The 21,132-nt window shown below is 40.0% G+C and overlaps 1 long non-coding RNA gene across 1 annotated transcript in view; it reads left to right on the top strand.

Moving 5' to 3' along the window:
- Positions 1 to 18,486, top strand: part of LOC149211010 (uncharacterized) — a 77,014-nt gene extending 58,528 nt beyond the window's left edge. Inside the window, exon 3 of the long non-coding RNA XR_016252328.1 lies at positions 18,415 to 18,486. This is a non-coding gene — a long non-coding RNA (uncharacterized LOC149211010). The remainder of the gene's footprint in view (positions 1 to 18,414) is intronic.
- Positions 18,487 to 21,132: the final 2,646 nt, after the last annotated feature.

Here is a 21,132-nt window from a genome sequence, read left to right as displayed (position 1 = left end):
ACCCTTTCCAGGTATTGGAGAACTCATGTGCCCCAACCTCTCCACCAAATCTTGTGGCTAGAGCACATCCGATGCTACCCCAAATTAACACTCCCTCTTAGCAAGGATTGTGCTCTAACAATACTCCTCACTGAGTATTACTCTAATCATCTGACATCGGTACCTGTGCTGATGCTAGGCCTTCCTGCCTAACATCCTCTGCACTGTTGCCCATGGTTCTGCCACTGCCATTACTGGATTTGTACAATAGCTCCCTCTACATCCGTGCTGTTGTTGGTCCTTTCTCCCAGCACTACATCCGCACTGCACCTCCTCTCATCATGCTGCATCGTTCTGCCCACTGTTGCACTAAAACTCAGTTACTGAGAAGTAAGTAACTAATCTCCCAACTAACCTCCCTGTTGGGCTAGAAACACACTATGATGCCGAAGCTCCCTCTACCGCTGACAAGTGCTCCCTCTCTGACTTCTGCGCTGCTGCAACAACTCCCTGTATCTCACACCGTTGCACACCTCTCTGTGCCATCCTGCACTGGTGCAACAATACTGTGCCTCTCACACTGCTAGGTCTGTGTTGTCTCAGGACTCCTGCACTGTAGCGCTCTCTTCCGCTCCATCCGCATCCATCTCTACCCACTCAGATAGTCCTGCTACTCCTCGTCGGGGCTCTCGTAGCAAGGTCTAATCCAAGAGGCTAGGTACCTCAAGGATCCTAGCCCTCATCACCTGTAGTCCGCCTGACTACAACTCGATGTCTCCCCACTTCCGCTCTAGTGGTGTGTGTGCACTCATGGCACAATCATCATCTGTCAAAACTTCCTTCTTTGCCCATGTTGGTGCTGCCTTAGTCTGGGAAGACGCTCCCTTACTCTTCTTCTTTGGGCACTGGGTCGCATAATGACCCATCTCTGCACTGTGGAAGCACTTGATCTTGGAGAGATCTTTCTTCTTCTGCCTCTCCTCCTTTCCATCAGAGGCTAGGGCCACATCCTCTTGCTGCTGCTTGACCTTGATCCCTTTGCTGTTGTTACCTATCTTCGATTGCCGTTTGATCTCTTCTTGGTGAAGAGCTGCCCACATCTCGTCCCAAGGTGGGAGAGCCCCTCTGCCTAGGATACTCTAGACAAACACTTCCCAATCTTTTGAGACAACATTCAGGGCTGTCCTCACCATAAGATCGTGATCTGGTGTCGCTCCTATAGCAGTCAACTGGTCTCGGATCTCATTCAGTCTTCCGAGGAAAGTGTCAATCAATTGACCCTTCTTCATTTGATAGGACCTCATCTGGTTCTCAAGCAGCATTCTTCTCTGCACAGAAGTATGCTAGTACAGGTTCTTGAGAGCCTCCCACATCTCAACTGCCGTTTCCTTCTCGGCTATATGTGGTACCACATGATCCTTGACCCCGTCAAGGATAATGCACTTGGCCCTCGCCATCCCCTCTTCGTACTTGTCGTTATCATTGGGGTCGACTGGGATAACTATAACCTTCAAGGCGAAGTTCTTGATATGATTCCTGTCAAGCACTGATAAGATTTTGGCCTTCCAGACTGCGAAGTTTGATGCTCTGTCCAGTCTATCCTCGTCTCTTACCCCATGTAGTGCCATGACGCTCCTCTACTTCCCTCCTGTAAGCTCTCTGTTTAACTCCTCTGAGTCTCGACTTCCCGTTTGGAAGTTCTCTTCTAGACTCCCTCTGAGTCCTGATTTCTCTCCTGGAAATCCTTCTGCCTCTTGTCGAGATGCCCCGTACTCTGATTGTCTTGTGCAACTGCACTGCTGATCTAGGTTCCTCGGCTAGAAACCCTCGGTAACAACTCCTCCGGCCCTACTATGTCAAGTACTGTTTTGACTACAGTACCTCACCAGCTCCACTCTGCAATATTTTTGCAGCCTTCTAGACTCCAGCAACTTCCACTATGTGAACTGCATCAGCCCCTCTCTGCCTGATGCTGGCTATGTGTCACCCTAGATGGGTTTGCGTCAGCCCTGGGATGCTTTGTGTCAGTACTCTGGCTCTCTACGTTAGCAACGCTAGCCTCTCCGAGGCTCTGCGTAGCTCCCAGCTTCCTCTGCGTGGCTCTGATTGGCTCTGCGTCACACTTGGTTTTTGCGCCACTAGAAACAACTTCTGTCACCTTGGGACAACTGTTTTCTGCTACTATTGCTCCGCTCGACTGATGTCTTTTAGTCCTCCCGTGATTTGCAATCACGCTCTGATACCATGTTGAAGTTTCTAAGTTTACTTAGTTTAGAAACCCTTCATGCACTTTTTCTGATTTATTCCTACCTACTTGTTATTTTTCTTTAATAAGTTATTTACAAAGTAAATACCGAAAATAAACATCAGTGCATGCTCAACATATTATAGATCAGCAACTAAAAGAAACAAGAACAAACACACCACATGAAACCATTATTTTTGGATCAATGTCCCTGGAAAAATCCAATGCAAGAAAATCGGTGCAACTATTTGAGGGTTTTCTTATTAGGCAATATCAAAGTACAATCTAGGTGCCAAAATTGGCTTACCCAATAGGGAATTTCCTTAGCAGCTATACCTCACAGTTTGAGAGAAATATCTTGTTTGAAACCCCGAAAAATCCTTCTGGTAGCTCCTCAGCACAAAACTACTCTGCAACCCTAGTGTTTGCCAAATCTGGACTGCGTCAGTCCCTTTCTGTTGTTGGAAATACTAGGGGGGGTGAATCAGTATTTCTTTTTCCGACTATTGTTTTACGAGTTAAAACATATATATTCAGAACACTAGATGAACAACAAGAATAAATGATTTTATTAATATAAACTGTGCAGTAAAATAGATACAATATATAGATGGTTGCAATCAGTTGCCAAGCACCAACTTGGACTTTTGTGAGGCTCCAACCTCCAGAGCTCCAACTCTATTTCGCCAAGGCACCAGTCTTGGACTTAGGAGCACCAACTCCCAAGGACTTCAATCCTTCCAGTTCCTGAGACACCAGTCCCAAAGACTCCAATCCCTCTTACTTCTGAGGCATCAACCCCAAGGACTCCTATCCTTCTTACTTCTGAGGCACCAGCCCCAAGGACTCCAATCCTACTTACTTCTGAGGCACCAGCCCCAAGGGCTCTGACCCAATCTTGTCAAAGCACATTTGATAGTAATGTTTTGCTTCCAGAACTCTTATCTACTGAGTTTTGTCTGTTTATAGCTTCACTATAGTCTCCATGCTACAACATCAATGACAACCAGTGTTCTTATGAAGAAGTCTTTACAACTCTGCACACTGCCCACACAGTCTCCAATAGCTTTCATGCTCTCTGATGTCTTCACACAACTTTAGTCAGTCTAATGTTAGCTGCACTAAGCTCTGCATAAAGAACAACTTCCTGTTCAAGCTTATGTTCTCTGCTGGCTACTTCTCCCCTTCGACTGTCTGTTGTCCTGTTGGCCCTTCGGCCCTCTTTCTGTTCTGCTGGATCCTCTCGTTGCCTCTGTCTCCTCTAGCTTATTTTCCACTGCATTCAACAGCCTTCAACATCATTCCACTGTGTTCTCTTCTTTTCCTGTCTTTTATTTATTCCTCATGCCTCTGTCTGTCAGTTTCCTCTCTTCGCTGGCCCTTTGGCTTCCTCCTCAGTCTCTGTGGTTTCCTCTATCTCTTCGTGCTCGCCAACACTCCTGAGACACATTACTTCTTAAGAGAGGTCCACAAATGCACAGAGAAATCATGTCTTACGTTAAACTGTAACAGTGCTCCTTTTTACAATAATTACAGGCATACACAGAGACAACATTGTTTAATGGACAACCATGTCCCAATCGCAATCGCAATCGGCTTGATTCAGCCTCTTGAACTATAGTTCAGGCCTCCTGAACTATCGGGAGTGTTATTGTATTGCATTTCTGCCTCAAAGGTCTGCGCATGGCAAATATCAGAGAGATTATTTTTTTTCTTTTCAAATTCATGAGTTGTGAACTGTTATTTCTTCGTAATATAGATGCTCGAGATCAATCCGCTAAATGAAGCGTCTTAGCTCATATATATATATATATATATATATGACTTTTGCAAATCACCAAAGGACACGTTCCTTGGGAGGAGGGGCCGACTTATGAGTTTCTCTCATTTAAAATATATAACTCAGAGAGTCTTCCATTATAGATTTAAAACGTGGTATACCCATATGACGGTCCCACATGCCACATCATCCTTTTATCACAATCACCACTTTCGGAGGTTCTTCTACAAGTCGAGCCTAAAGCATTGCTGATGGCTGATGGCCGATACCAGATGCGATATTATATTAAACTGTTTATAATAGGTCTGTTAGGTCCACAATTCTATCACAATCGGCGGGTTAACACATAACATGGCCAATTCCCCTTCTGCTGATGGGACGGATGTGACTTGATATTAAATCGTAATTAATATACCCGTTGGGTCCGCAACCTTATCGCAATCGGCGCTTTCATGTGGCAAGGCTTTACGGCTTGTGATATAGCGATGGACGCGATATTACAATAGGCATGATATAATAGGACCATCGGGTCCACAATTGTATATCGCAATCGACTGTTTCAATGTGGCATTCTGTTAAGACTTATGATATTGCGGATGCGATATTTCAATAGGTGGTTTATAATGAAGTCGCGGGTCCGCATGTATTATCGCAATCAGAGGTTTCGGGGATGACAACCCTTCATAACTTGCGATGCGGTATTCCTTAGCAATCCTCCACCGTTGATCTCTTTAGATCTAACGGTCCCGACTTAACCTGGTTAACATTGAACGCGGATACACAGAGTCATGACTCTCCGCTCTTTGCTTCTCGCTCCTATGGCTTACGATATGTTAACTCCTCTTATATTTCTTCGATATTTCATGTGATATTACTGTTAACTCCTCCGTTAACACTGTTTATGCTCCTCCGCTGTTTTCCTCCTTACTCCTTTGATATCGCTGTTTATGCTCCTCCGCTGCGTGTTCCTCTTTGTTTCTCGTGGCTCTGTTTGCTTCCTCCCATGGCTCTGTTTTGCTCTGTTTGCCCTGTTTTCTCCTCTTCTTTGGCATATATGTATGGTCTATAAGTATGGCTCTGATAGCTCTGTTTTGGCATATATTACAAGCAACGCTCCTCCGATATGGCTCCTCTTGCTCTGATATGCCTCCTTGATCTGATATGCCTATTTTGGCATATATATATATATATACATACACACACACACACACACATATATATATATATATATGGCTCCTCCTACAGCTCCTCTTGGTCCAATGTGGCTCCTCTAGCTTGGTAGTGTCTTTCAAAGACCTCCTTGCATATATGAATGCCTCGCTTGCTCTGATATCCTGTAATATGCTTTGACATGCCTCCTTTGGTAACTCCTCTTGCTTATGGCTTGGCTATCCTGATGGCCTTGCTCCTGTCTCTTCATGGATCCGCTCGGCTTCCCCTTGGCTTCATGTCATCCTCTAGTATCTAGAATACTGCCATATTAACATCAATGACAACCTAGGTCAACAATCTCCCACTTTGTTATTGATGGCAATATTTTTCTTCTGTCCCCCTTTGACATCAATGGCAAAGGAGTGCTTTGGGACTCCCCCTATCAAACTTCTTCTGTTCTTCATGAACGGTAGATCTTCATAGGTCTGTGACTCCCCCTGTCATAGTGCTCTTCTTCTTTTTACTCAAGATAGAAGGATTCATGCTTTATCATCAATTTTCATATTATTCCCTCTTCATGTCTCAGAACTACCTTATCATGGCTTCTACAATACTTAAAGGTGCTCTATTTCAATGCTTTCAATCAGATTACAAATAGCCATACACCAAGTGTCTAAATCCAGGTTTTTATGCTTCAATACATATGCTGTCTCCACAGGCAGAATTGAGAGGTCTTCACAGTCTGAATCTAGAGAAAATGCCACTGAGACTGGCTTTCTTGCCATCTTTCTTTAGATTTGAGTTTCTTTGTGTCTCTGTGCTTCTCCTTAAATCACTGCCATCTAGTGTTCAACATCATTTCATTTGGATGAAATGGTGAGGTGTTGTGCCTTACCGTTGCTATATTTTCTAAGTGGCCAGTATTAGCATAAGTTATTTTTGACTGCACAACGTTCTCCTTTCTATGAGCCATCTTTTCCTTGTGTTCTTGTACATATCTTAGCATGTTATTTCCCTAGCAGATTCAGATATTCAATCTGTGACTTTCTTTTAAATTTATTTTGCTGATTTGCATCTTCTTGCAATGCTTTAGCTTAGTTATATGCTGCCAGCTACTCTTATCTCCATACTCCATTCCAGTTGTATCTTGTTTGGTTAAAGATTGCCTCCATTAGTGTCCAGAATCAACACCATAGTTATTTGCCCTATTTCTTTAACAATAGTCCAAAGAATGGTTTCAGGATCATGTTCTTCAGTGGAGTACTCTTGAGAAATGATATTAATCAAATAATGATTGTTAGTATAGCTCGACAAGGATTTCATATGGACCCTTTCACTAATAGCTTCAGCAATAATGATCAAGAATCACAGGTTCCCCCTAACTGTATGCATCATCTCTTTTGGTAGAGTCTTCTCATAAAATTCTTAGATTGTCAAAATTTAGGCCAATGACATACGCTATTGGCTAGAGAGCTTAAGGGACTTTCGGATTGTATTTCCTTCCTTCTCCATACTTGTGTAACTTTCCTCTTTTGCATGGTTCTAGCTTGTGTAAGAGGCCATGTTAAGTTATAGTCTCGTGCCATATGACCAATGTTATGACACTTGAAGCATTCTACATTGTTCATGAATAAGAATTCATGTTTTCTTCTTGCAAAATTGTTTCTTGGAGATTGTTGGGGACTATAATATCTATCTCTATGAGATGATTTACATTGTTTTGCCATGTGACCAAAGTTTGTACAAGAATAACAATAACCAAAAAATGAACTTTGGTACCTGGGAGATAGAGGTTTCCTTGATGTAGTTCTGAAGCCTTTCTGTCTTGAGATCCTTTGATGATAACCATTACCTCTTGCATCTTTGACATCATCTACATTTATTCATGGCACTAGATTTCTTCTTGGAGCAGGATTTCTCCTTTTGTAGCCTTGATTTTTCTCCTTGCCTTTGTTGGAGTTGGGAGCATCACCATTTCTTTCTGGCTTCTTCACATCTCTTTTGTTTAAAGCATTTTCATTATTGTTTGAGATTTCATCTGCATACCCGAGACCTGATTTATCAGATGGACATCTGTGATAGCTAAGCATGTCATCCAAGGCTTGAGAGCTCTTCAAGATTCTGTTCATCCCTTCAACCTTTGTTCTGAGGAAGACAATATCTTCTTGCAATCTTTCACACTCATTATTCTTCTTGGCAAGTTGTTTCTCCGTTTCTTCCTTGCTACGTGTAGCTTCATCTGCTACTATTTTAAGGGAGATGATATCTAACTTCATTTTGAAGATTTCTTCATTCTTTGCTTGACTGCTCTCCATTTCTTCCTTGATCCTTGTAGCTTTACATGTTTTAGCCTTGAGAAGCTTGATGTTAGATTTTAATTTGAAGATTTCTTCATCCTTTGCTTTTAGTTGACAGATCATGGTGTTTCTTTCCTTTCTTGCTTCATCAGCCTGTCCTTCGATGACTTCCAATGCTTCCTTTGTCTTCTCAGCTCTTTGTACTTGTTTCCTGGCTTCTTGTAGTTGAGATGTGAGAGACGAGACCTCTACCTTGTATTGACCAATCTCTTCTTCAAGTTTGTTCAAGCTCTTGTGACTTTGTTCAAGTTGACTTGACAAGGTATCTTCCTGCTTCTTTGCTTTATTCAATTGATTCTTAAGCTTGACAAGCTCTTCATTCCTTGTTTGATCTTGGTCACCAGATAGTGCTATCTTCTTAAGTTCCTTATTTTCCTTTTTCAGATTGTTAATCTCTTCCATGGCAGCCATAAGTTGAGCGAAGAGCTCTTCTACAATTTTTTTTCATTCTCTTCATCTTCTAGGTCTACTTTAGCCGTGATGTCGTCATTCTCATGTTCAACTTCTATGATGGGATCTAGGTTTCCTTCTAGATTTCCATCATCTTCTTGGCTGATGGTCATGGTCAATGCTCCTTTTGAGTGAAGGTCATGAAGTTTGTCCCATATACCCTTTGCTGATGAATATTTTCCTAGATTGTTCTTAATAGAATCAGGTAACCCATTCAAGTTTGCCTTCATTGCTTTTGCATTGTACTCCTTGGATTCTCTATCCATCCTGCTATCATCAATCACTGATTTCCAGATTTCAATGCCTAGAGTCTGTAAGAAATTCCTCATTCTTGCTTCCCATATATTAAAGTTCCCATTGAGCCTTGGAGCCTCCTCAAATTGATTGTCTGCTATTTTCTTAGTAGAGGGAGACACATCCTTAGGAGGATTAGAGACTTGTTTCTCTGTACTCAATGTTCCTCAGTTGCTCTCTCTATTACTGATTCTATCTATCTTAGCAAATCCCGCTTTAGAGAATATAATGACTGATCACTCTAGTGTGTTCTCCAAGTGACCCTCAAGCCTCCTCTTATACTTTTCCTGTTGACATCTGAACAACCGAGATTAAGTCCTTAATCAATGACTAAGATTAGATCTGGCTTGATCCATGTCTTTTGGACCATTCTAACACAGATTCATATTAATACACATTAATATTTTATTTTCCCTAAGTTTAGACTTAGGGACTCCATTAAAAATATTAATTATTTTAATATCTCCTGATCTGTTTAGAATATGCCCAAACCCTTTCTGGGTATTGGAGATCTCATGTGCCCCAACCTCTCCACCAAATTTCATGGCTAGAGCACATCTGATGCTACCCCAAATCAACACTCCCTCTTAGCGAGGATTGTGCTCTAGCAATACTCCTCACTGAGTATTACTCTGATCATCCGACATCAGTACCTGTGCTGATGCTAGGCCTTCCTGCCCAACATCCTCTGCACTGCTGCCTCCTGTATTGCTGCCCATGGTTCTGCCACTGCCACTGCTGCATCTGTACGATAGCTCCCTCTGCATCTGTGCTACTGCTGGTCCTTTCTCCCAGCACTGCATCCGCATTGCACCTCCTCTCATCATGCTGCATCGTGCTGCCCACTGCTGCACTACAACTCAGTTACTAAGAAGCAAGTAACTGATCTCCCAACTGATCTCCTTGTTGGGCTCGAAACACCCTCTAATGCTGAAGTTCCCTCTACCATTGACAAGTACTCCCTCTCTGACTTCTGCGCTGCTGCAACAAGTCCCTACATCTCACACCGTTGTACACCTCTTTGTGCCTTCCTGCATTAGTGCAACACTACTGTGCTTCTCGCACTGCTGTAGGTTGAAACCTGCTAGGTCTGGACTGTCTCAGGGCTTCTGCACTGTAGCGCTCTCTGCTGCTCCATCCGCATCCATCTCTACCCACTCAGCTAGTCCTTCTACTCCTCGTCGGGGCTCCTGTAGCAAGGTCTAATCCAAGAGGCTGGGTACCTCTAGGATCCTACCCCTCATCGCCTGTAGTCCGCTTGACTACAGCTCGATGTCTCTCCACTTCCGCTCAAGTGGCATGTGTGCACTCATGGCATAGTCATCATCTGTCAAAACATCTTTCTTTGCCCATGCTGGTGCTGCCTTAGTCTGAGAAGACTCTCCCTTACTCTTCTTCTTTGGGCACTGGGTCGCATAATGACCCATCTCTGCACTGTGGAAGCAGTGGATCTTGGAGAGATCTTTCTTCTTCCGCTTCTCTTGCTTTCCATGAGATGCTAGGGCCACATCTTGCTGCTGCCACTTGACCTTGATCCCTTTGCTGCTGCTACCTGTCTTCGACTGCCGTCTGATCTCTTCTTGGTGAAGAGCTGCCCACATCTCGTCCCAAGGTGGGAGAGTCCCTTTGCCTAGGATACTCTAGACAAACAATTCCCAATATTTTGAGACAACATTCAGGGCTGTCCTCACCATAATATCCTGATTCGGTGTCACTCCTATAGTAGCCAACTGGTCTCGAATCTCATTCAGTCCTCCTAGGGAAGTGTCAATTGATTGACCCTTCTTCATCTGATACGACCTCATCTGGTTCTCGAACAACATTCTTCTTTGCACAGAAGTATGCTGGTATAGGTTCTTGAGAGCCTCCCACATCTCAGCTGCGATTTCCTTCTTGGCTATATGTGGTACCACATGATCCTTGACCCCGTCAAGGATAATGCACTTGGCCCTCGCCATCGCCTCTTCGTACATGTCGTTATCATTGGGGTCGACTAGGATAGCTATAACCTTCAAAGCAAAGTTCTTGACACGATTCTTGTCAAGCACTGATAAGATTCTGGCCTTCCAAACTGCGAAGTTTGATGCTCTGTCCAGTCTATCCTCGTCTCTTACCCCGTATAGTGCCATGACGCCCCTCTACTTCCCTCCTGGAAGTTCTCTGTTTGACTCCTCTGAGTCTCTACTTCCGGTCTGGAAGTTTTCTTTTGGACTCCCTCTGAGTCCTGATTTCTCTCCTGGAAATCCTTCTGCCTCTTGTTGAGATTCCCCCTACTCTGATCGTCTTGTACAACTGCATTGCTGATCCAGGTTCCTCGGCTAGAAACCCTTGGTAACAACTCCTCTGGACCTACTCTGTCAAGTACTGTTTTGACTATAGTACCCCACCAACTCCACTCTGCAATATTTTTGCAGCCTTCTAGACTCCAACTGCCTCTTAGTGAACTGCGTTAGCCCCTCTAACTCACGTTGGCTCTGCGTCACCCCAAATGGGTCTGCGTTAGCCCTGGGATGCTCTACGTCAGCAACGCTGGCCTCTTTGAGGCTCTGTTTAGCTCCCAACTTCTTCTTCGTGGCTCTGACTGGCTCTGCATCACACTTCTTGGTTTTTGCGCTGCTAGAAACAACTTATGCCACCTTGGGACAACTGTTTTCTGTTGCTATTGCTCCGCTCGGCTGATGTCTTTTATTCCTCTTGTGATCTGGAATCACGCTCTGATAGCATGTTGAAGTTTCTAAGTTTACTTAGTTTAGAAACCCTTCATGCACTTTTTCTGATTTATTCCTACCTACTTTTTATTTTTCTTTAACAAGTTATTTACAAAGTAAATACGAAAAATAAACATCAGTGCATGCTCAACATATTATAGATCAACAACTAAAAGAAACAAGAACAAACACACCACATGACACCATTATTTTTGGACCAATGTCCTTGGAAAAACCCAATGCAGGAAAACTGGTGCAACTGTTTGAGGGTTTTCTTATTAAGCAATATCAGAGTACAATCTAGGTGTCGAAATTGGCCTACCCAACAGAGAATTTCCTTAGCAGCGATACCTCACAGTTTGAGAGAAATCTCCTGGTTGAAACCCCAAAAAATCCTTCCTGCAGCTTCTTAGCACAAAAATGCTTTGCGACCCCAGTGTTTGCCCAATCTGGACTACGTCAGCGCCTCTCTGTCTCACGCTAGCCCTGCGCCAGCCCTACGATACCCTGCGTCAGCTTTCTCGGCCTCTGCGTCAGACACACTGGTCTCTCTGTTGCTTTGCGCAACACTTGGCTACCTCTGCGTGGCCCTGCGTGAGCCCTTGCTGGCTCTGCGTCAGTCTCCTTGGCTGCTACATTGCTCTCCTATCACAATCTCTCCCTTCTCTGTTTCTCTGTACTCAATGCCCCTCAGCTGCTCTCTTGATCACTGATTCTATCTCTCCTAGCAAATCCCACTCTAGAGAATAGAATGAATGATCACTCTGGTGTGTTCTCCAAGTGTCCCTCAAGCCTCCTCTTATACCTTTCTTGTTGACATTTCAACGACCGAGATTAAGTCCCTAATCAACAGTTAAGATTAGATCTGGCTTGATCGATGTCTTTTGGACCATTCTAACACAGATTCATATTAATACACATTAATATTTTATTTTCCCTATGTTTAGACTTAGGGACTCCATTAAAAATATTAATTATTTTAATATCTCCTGATTTGTTTTTAATCTGCCCAAACCCTTTCTGGGTATTGGAGATCTCATGTGCCCCAACCTCTCCACTAAATTTCATGGATAGAGCTCATCTGATGCTACCTCAAGTCAAAACTCAACAGTAAGAAGAGGATTGGTGTCTTGGTGTTGGAGTGGCTTGATAGGTCAAGGGTCATGGTCTTGGTGTTTGTCAATTAGAATCTCTATAAGAAGAATTATGTGCGGGTTTTCCTTTCTAAGAGGGAGAGGTTTTGTCCCCGGCAAAATGCCAACTTCTTGTGTTCTTGTCTCTTTGTTTGGTAGCAGTTTGATGAAGTAAACACACATACTCATAATAAGAAGAAGATCAAGATAAGATAAATAGTAAAAGCATTTCACAAATTGTTATAAAGTATAGAAGAATCTATCTAATGCTAACTACCCTAGATTCTTCAACATGGAATCAGAGCTAAGGTGTTGAAGTCAAATGAAGGGAAGCAAAAGAGACATACAAGGATTTATCTTCAAGGACATCAAAGCAAGTTGAAAGGATTAAAGGAGCATGTATACAACAAGCAAGTCTACAACAGTCATGGAGTATCAACTTCAGTAATTACAGTCATGCACTCAACTCATGCTCATTTTGATGGAGTATATTAGTGATCCTCACTTCTTGATCACTAAACTTTCTCCATGCCATAAAAGAATCTCAATTATATATATATATATATATATATATATATATATATATATATATATATATATATATATATATATATATATATATATATAGCAGAGGTAATCCAAGGAATACATCTCACAATCCATGATTACATCACTGTCTCAGTATAGTTATTACATTGAGGCAGTTTTAGTGATGAGACCGTCTCTTTATACAGTGCCACCCACAATTTAGTTATGTTATTCAGTGACAAGTTTGGGATCTCTATACATTGCATCTCTACACAACTCTATGCACATAGACATCATTGTCTCAATATACTTTTCACAGTCTCAAATTCTGTCTATGAATATGATCTTAATAGCATGATGCTCGGATCATAACATAGTCTCATTGGCATGTCAACAATATGTTGAAGTCAAAAATACCCTAAAGATGATTGGGAAGGTCTTGAAGCAGTTTCGGTGATGTCAAGACCAATATTTTCATGGTGCTAGAAGGTCTCCAAGGAAGTCGTGATGAAAGGATACTAATGATGGGAAGCTCAAGCAAAAGAAGCATCAAGGAGAAGATCTCCTCTTCACATACCAAGTAAGTATCTTTCAATTTTATAATTAGATTTGGTTAAATGATTTCATGATTGCAGGGGGATTTATAAATCGGTTAGTTAATCGAAAGTCCTTGCATAGAATAAGGAGGATTGTCATAATCCTCATAGAAAAGAGAAATCATTGATATCTATGGAAAGGTCTATAAAGGTCAAGCATTGTTTGAATCCATCAAGAGATTCATAGGATTCATATGATATCACGCAAAATTCCTCTCATACCTAAATAGCCGAAGAGGAGACATAAAGAGAGGTATATGAAATGCTATTTATACTCTCGGAAATTAGAGTAAAGAAGGTTACTTAGATCTACACAATAGTAAAGGTATCAAAGAATGAAGGAATAACTTCATGAAGATCTAGGAAAGGTGATAAGAAGGTAGTCATCATTGATGAGCAAGGTAACAAATATCAATGAACAAAGAAGGTTACCTCACCTGACAATTTGTGGTCTCTATGCTAGATAAAGAAAGACAAGTTGCAGTCTATAGTATTAAAGGATGAGAGAATTCAACCATGTGCAGAAAAGTAGACAAGGTTGGTCCTCATGCAAAGACAAAAATAAATATAGTTAAGATTCAATGCTATAGAAAGATTTTGGAAGTTCATATCACTGAAAGATGGAAGAAGCTAAAGAAAAGGGTCAAGGATAGAGGGAGTATCAAATTTCTCCTATGAGTAAGATAATATCCCTCACAAAAGGATCCTATCATAAGCTCCTATATCTTGTGTTATAAGATATGACAATGATAATAAGATGCATCATGGCATCATGAAAGCATTAGAAGCAAGAGCTTGTGACATCACCATGGATATCATGAAGGGCAAAAGGGACAAAATCCATGGCAGTCAAACATGAAGGATATAGCTCTTGGGAATCTCATTGAACATTGAAGGAAAGAAAGATGTCATCCAGGACAAGGCTCATCATACATTAAGGCAAAAAGGAAACATCTGCCAGATAAGGATATGCAAGATCCTCAAGATTCTCTGAAGGAATCCTCATCAGAGGGTTCACTAATCTAGAGAGGGAGAAAGTGTTTCATCAGGAACTCCAACTTATGGAATTCATGGGTTAATGACGTGATGGCTTGAAGCAGATCAAGGGATTGAAGATCTTTTCAATCAAGGAAGCTGCTGGAAGAACCCTAGATGACCTAAAGGTAAAATGAGGTATGTATGCTTGTATTTAATATTATAATCTCATGTCATATGATTTCAGGTAACAATGGACCATTACTTCTATCTTGAGAAGCACGATCAAAAGAAAAAGGATCTTCTCCTCTGAAAGAATGCATGAAGGCATAATTCACACTAGATGAAATCAACATAATATGTCCTCGTATGAATTTTGAGGTAGTTGACTAATAAACTCTGATAAAAAGCTCTGGGAAATGGAATGTGTGAGGAAGGAAGAGATCGTGAGATATGCAACCATGATGAAGGCAATCAATGTCCAAAAGACCAAGAAGATTTGACTAGGAAATCTCCCAGAAAGATATAAATGCTCTGATGAAAGTCTGAAAAAGATGAAGACCCTTGACAATGGATATCTTTGGGAGATATGTCAATAAGTGTGCAGGACGTTGATACCTACAACAAGATGTCATGATGAAGAGCCATCTTGTAATGTATGATTTAATTTAATATGATGTTTTGATTTCTTGAATAATATCTAGATGAGTTCATGTAGGGCTACTAGAACAAGACTTGTAAGTACAAGTACAACTAGAATTCATGCGATGGATGGAAACTGCTGAAAGAAGCATGGAGAGAAAAGAAGTAGCGATATGAAGAAAGTTCCAGATGTATACCAAGAATGCCACTTTCCATGAAGAAATGAATGACATGATGAAATAAGAAGGAAAGTGATCGATGGTTGTTGCCCTACAAGGAAGAACCTCAACTAAATTTCATGACATCAAGAAGAGAAGTTGATCAAGTAGTTGAAGAACCCACGAAGAAGAAGCTGTTGATGTATAAAGGAGTCCCTAGCTAAGAGGGAGCTCTGACAGGTCCCTGATCAAGAGGGAGTTTGAATTAGATCACCTTTGATTACAAAGGAGTGACAATTGTGTTTTTCCATTTCATGTGTCATGCACTAGACCAGGACTATCAACCATAAGTCTAGATGAAGGCCATGAATGGAAATGTAGACACATGATAGACATAACAAAGAATGGGAGGATTGGGTAATCATCTGGCATCCGATACTCTTCGAGGATGTGTAGGGCATCCAAGATAAGAGTAGGCAAGAGGACGAATATTCTTTGAGGGCTAGGAACCCACGATAAGAATAGTCCTAGTAGGTCATACTCAGTGAACAGCCGGGTGGGTATGTACCTTGAGAGACAATGATGAAGGTGTATATAAATCATTGGTTTCATGGAGAGATGGAGCTGTTAGTCAAGGCCTTGCACTATGACAATGCTGATTGATGTGATGCTATACAGATGGGATTACCAATCTGATTCTTCTTACCAGAAATTCTTCAGATTGAGAATAACGAAGTACCATTGTAAATACCTCCCTAGTTAATATGGAGTGTTGAAGAAAAGGGTAACTAGGTTCGGTATTTGTCAATGTAATTTTGATCTTTGTACTTGTCAAGTAAAATAATTCTTATTTTTATAAATAATATGAATGAGTTTCTTGTTCATTCCATAGGTCTAGGAAAGTCAAAGAGTCAAAATTATATTGAAGAGCTCTACTTGAGCATCTATGCTATGAAAATGGGTCAACCTAGTTTCTAGCAACACTCCAAATGACAAGCACTATCCTCTCTGTCACATTTTGGAAATCGAATTAAAAGGCAGTCAAGTCAGCTCAAATAATAGACACATTGGTTCAGCAATACAAGTCGGCTTATTTATGACAAACCACTATATATACCCCATTAGGGTCTGTGCAGAAGGAGGGACAGAACTCAGATACATCTGAGATTTTTGGACAAGATTACAGGGTTTCAGAACTTCGCATAAACCTCTGCTACTTCAGATACATCTGAAATTTCGCTAATAATCTCAGTGATATCTCGGACAAGTAATGGAACAGGAATCTCAGATGAAGACTATGTTGCAGTGTTACAGTTGAAAAAGGAGTCTATAAGTTTTCAAATGGATATTACAGTCTCGACATAATGAGAAGGAGCAGTGATGACAATGACAAAGATAATCACAATCTCAACTATTACAGTGTCAGCATAATGAGAAGGAGCAGTGATGACAGTGACAAGGATTGTCACAGTCTCAACCTAATGATGATGGAAGGATCTCACAGTGACACACTTTATCTCGACTTACATTAAGGTGCAGTCATGATCCTATCACAATCATGATCTCGTTCTTGAAGGTTATGATCTCGATGAAGGTGCAGAGATAATCTTAGTGGTGATCTCAATGAGCAGTCATGGTGCAACAATGATGATCTCGGTGAAGCAATAATGATGATGATGATCTCAACAGTAATAAGAGGATTGGTGTCTTGGTTTGGGAGTGGCTTGATAGGTCAAGGGTCATGGTCTTGGTGTTTGTCAATTAGAATCTCTATAAGAAGATTTATGGCCCTGGCATAATGCCAACTTCTTGTGTTCTTGTTTCTTTGTTTTGGTAGCAGTTCGATGAAGTAAACACACACACTCATAATAAGAAGAAGATCAAGATAAGATAAATAGTGAAAGCATTTCACAAATCATTATCAAGTATAGAAGAATCTATCTAATGCTAACTGGCCTAGATTCTTCAACACAAGATAGTTAAAATTTCTACAAAAACAACTTTCCTTTGAAGGTTTGTTCATATCCATGATGTCACAAGGCACCTCCTCATGCAAAGAGTTTGCCTCTAGATATGTAGAGAAGGCAATGTTCCTTATCCCTAAATACCTCAAAGGGTGAAATCCAACACCAAATATGTGAAAATGGATTAACTAATGTGTCCTTACCTGCAAAAGCTTTCATGAATGAGGAAACATGCCTCAAGATATGTGGAATATGTCTTGAATGATGTATAATGCCCCCAAGGAACCTCTTTTAGCCTTATAGATGCTTCTAGCACCACATAGCAGCTTTATAAGAGGGGCATTTCTCCTTTAGCTTCCTTTCTTACCACATGTCATGCTTTAGACCTCAAGTAAGGTAGTTTATTTTCTCCTCAAGCTATGTTTGTCCCTTAGTTTCCATACATCCTTGGACACCTCTTGAAGTAGGATGTTCATCTTCTAGGGATTAATTCATGTTCACTTCCTCCATCCACATGGTTTGATTCCCTAGGTTCAAACAAGGAGCAAGGCTCCTCATTATTGATGCAACAAAATATAATGTAAGCCATATAACCATGTCTCCAAATAGGTGTCAAGTGTGCCCAAATGGAATCTCCTGGTGAAATGTGCTTATGAAAAAGCCTTCATCAAGCCAACCATGCTCCTACATCTTTGTTCTTCCTTAGATGAGGAAAAGTGCTCAAGCAAAATAGAACAAAGTACACAGTCTCTAAGTCTCATCCTGCAACCTACGATTGTTACCAAACTCTGAAAATTTTCTATCATGCGGGGAGATAGAAAATTTTCTATCATGCCCATGAAAATGTGGATTTTGACATGCATTTTCAAGTGGTAACAACGACCAAGAAATCTCACCCATATGGAATGTCATTACATGTGTTGCAAATCTTGACTCTTGCAAGTATAAAACTATAGTGGTTGTGTACGTGGGATTTTTATGTGACCTCCACTAAGAGGCTCAAATGTCAGTATTTTGTAGAGAGAGTTACTTTTATCTTCCCAATTTTGGAAATCCTTCCTTTATAAGAGGTAGCCTCTCGAACATCCCGGTTGTTCCATGAACCTTTGGATCATTATATGGTGTCTTTTTTGTTATATCATATACATAAGAAACTGTCTTGATTTACTATCCGTAACTTCAAAGTCTCAACTTGTGTAGATTGTTGAGTCTAAATGTTCTACATGAGATGCGAATTTCTAGCATTTCTCCTTATTAAATACAAGCTTTAAGTGTGACATAAACCCTGTTATTCATTATAGTCTAACTAGCTCCTATCAAATGACATTGGTTAACCAATATATTCTGTGGTTGACATTGAATTTACCTTCTTGTTGGATGGTGGATCTTGTACAATTTGCTTTCATTGAAGTTAAATGCTATGCTGATATTATGGCTAAACATATATGAGCAGGAATTGAAAAATTGTGAAAGGCAGATTGGTGTACGACTAAGCCAAATAACTGGAACTCAAGAACAAGTAAGGTAAATAAATAATCTCTTATTTTATAAAAAATGGGTTGGTTTACGTCACTTTATGATAATTCTTAGAAAATGTGTGTATAGTTATAGAGTTCAGATGGTTATGGAGAGAGCAAAAAGGAGATGTGCACTGTTATAAACAGGCCTTGTTTATAGTTGAATATAGATATATCAGTAGATAGATAATATGTATTGATTGTTAAATTATAAGAATGATGATATTACAATGGATCTCGTGATGATCTACTTATAGCGTTGATTGGTCATGAGGTGAAGGGTTATGTACCTTTGACTTTTCATTAAACAATTAATTTATTATTATTATGTTTAGATTCTAGAACATTGCTGTCCTCAAAGCATAGCAAATAAAATTCTGTCTAATTGAGCACGTTTTTTTGGTGGAATGAAGTTTATCTATTTTCAAGGTTTTGAGTTTCTTTGTGTTTTAGTGTTGGTAAGGTTTGTTTTGTATTGTTTGCATCTTAGTCTGAAGCCTTGACCTGATTATTTAACATGAAAGATTTTATGCTTCTTGATGATATTTTTCTCTTGGTTCTATTGTTGTATGTTTGATTGTGTTTCTTGCCCCTTTTGTTAATTGTAATTCATTCTTCTTGAGAGTGGAACCTTCAACAACATATAAGTGTGGACCTTGCCAATTAAACTCCATGAATTGTTTTTCAATGTTTTTGGTATAACTTCCCAAAAGCATCAACCATTCTGCACCTAGCACGATATCCATTTCTTCAAGCAGTAGAGCATAGAGTCTTATTTGTAAGTAAATTGGAAGTAAATTGTCATAGTTTTGAAATGTCTAACATTTCAAGTGGACACTCCACCCATTGTTAGGGACAAGAGAAGCTATAATAATCAAAATGACTGATGAGATAGGAATATATAGGAGAGGTGAAAAAATAACAAAGGTAGGATCAACAACTCATTTCTTCATTCTAATTCAAAGCTTCTTTGTATGTTTGTGTCTCCTTGAGACAATCCTCTCCATAGAGGTTGACAATTTGAAGGTGTAGATTTTCATTTTGCTGGAGGCATTTATGCTAGAAAGGAGATTCCTACTTTTGAAGAGTAATGGGCTGCTTGCACTTTAGAGGAATCAAGACTGAAGGCTAAAAGCAATACTAAACGTCACAATGAAGATTCTCAAGCTTTTGTAGCTGAATCAAGGGGGGAGTTTGGAAAGAAGAAATTTGGATCTTAAAACAAAAATGCTGGTAACAAATCTCAAGGGGATAAAGAAATGTCCAAAGTCCAATGTTATGGATGTCATGAATATGGGCATTGTTGCTGCCCGACTTGCAAACCTAAGTTAATGTGGGATGTTGTATCTCTGAGATAATGATGGTCAATTATTATGCCAGAGCTTCTAAGATAATTGTTTTGTGGGTTTTGTTTTAATTTGGGAGACCAATGGATGAAACAGATATAGAACTGATGTACCTAACCTCTTGAATAATATCAATATCTCAGCAGAGGGCTGCTATAAATATTTACACAGTGAAATAGCTTTTATGATGATGATCAGAAACATAAATATGATTGCCACCGTTTTCAAATTGAAAGCTAAATAATCATAAGTATGAAAACCTTTAAACTATGTTTAAAGGTTTGAGAAAATACACATGAGCTTACAAAATATGTTGATGATTTATTGATTTTGAGGGAATTAATTAAACAAACAATCCATTAATTCATTCTCTTTATAGGTTATCACTTCAGAAGCTTATAGGAATAGATTGAAATACAATTATTCCTACCTAGTTATCTCTGCAAGACACAAGTATATGAAGAAAAAAAATAACGAATGACACTGGAAAAACTTACAGGAAACACAAACTGTGTAAAATAGAATTCAGAATCCTTTGCTTTGTATTAATGATCCAGAAAGATTTATTACTCGTGAAGGGAGTTATTTTTACAACAATAGGAAGAAAGATATTCGGAACTGCTTTTACAAAAATATATTATTAATAATCAAAAAATAAAACTATCTAATGATCTGGCACTATTTTGGTGTTGCGCGGTTTGATGACTATTACTGAAAACGTTGAAAAATGGTTGAAGTTGGTTGACGATTCCCTCAAAAACTAAATGCTATTCAATTATCCTTAATCAAGTAAATCTGTTAATTCTTCCCAGTGTTTCTTATCTGGGATAGAAATATTTGTTACCCTCCTGTAGATTTCATCCATCTCAGTGTATTTAGTAAAAGTGGGTTTTACCAAAAATATATGCTTGATTTCATCCAGGATGAAGAAAGAATCCCTGAGTGTTTTTACTATGAGAGCTGGTGTTGTTGATCCTTTGATATTGGAAACTGAAGCTGCATGGGTGCCCACCTCTGTTAACTTCTTGACATAATCCTCAATTGACATTAATTTATCATTAATAACCATCATAGAAGGTAAACCCTTGCTGAACAAAGGTTCAATCTTGTTGAAAAATCTCTGAACTATTTTGTTAACATTGCTGCACTTTTCTTATAGCTGAAGGGTGATATTTTTCTTAGTGATAATCTTCTTTACCTCTAATATCGTTGCAGTTCTGTCGTTTATTATTAATTCCTCAAGCTCATAGTCATCCTTGGAATTTGGAAACTTGATTATATCAGAGGCAGTCTCTGGGATATCCTCCA

Source organism: Pinus tabuliformis, chromosome 1_2 (genome assembly GCF_031772625.1).
Source record: "Pinus tabuliformis cultivar Carrire ecotype Pingquan chromosome 1_2, CPIR1, whole genome shotgun sequence".
In the NCBI taxonomy this organism is placed as follows: Eukaryota; Viridiplantae; Streptophyta; class Pinopsida; order Pinales; family Pinaceae; genus Pinus; species Pinus tabuliformis.
This window is presented reverse-complemented; position numbering and strand designations above follow the sequence as displayed.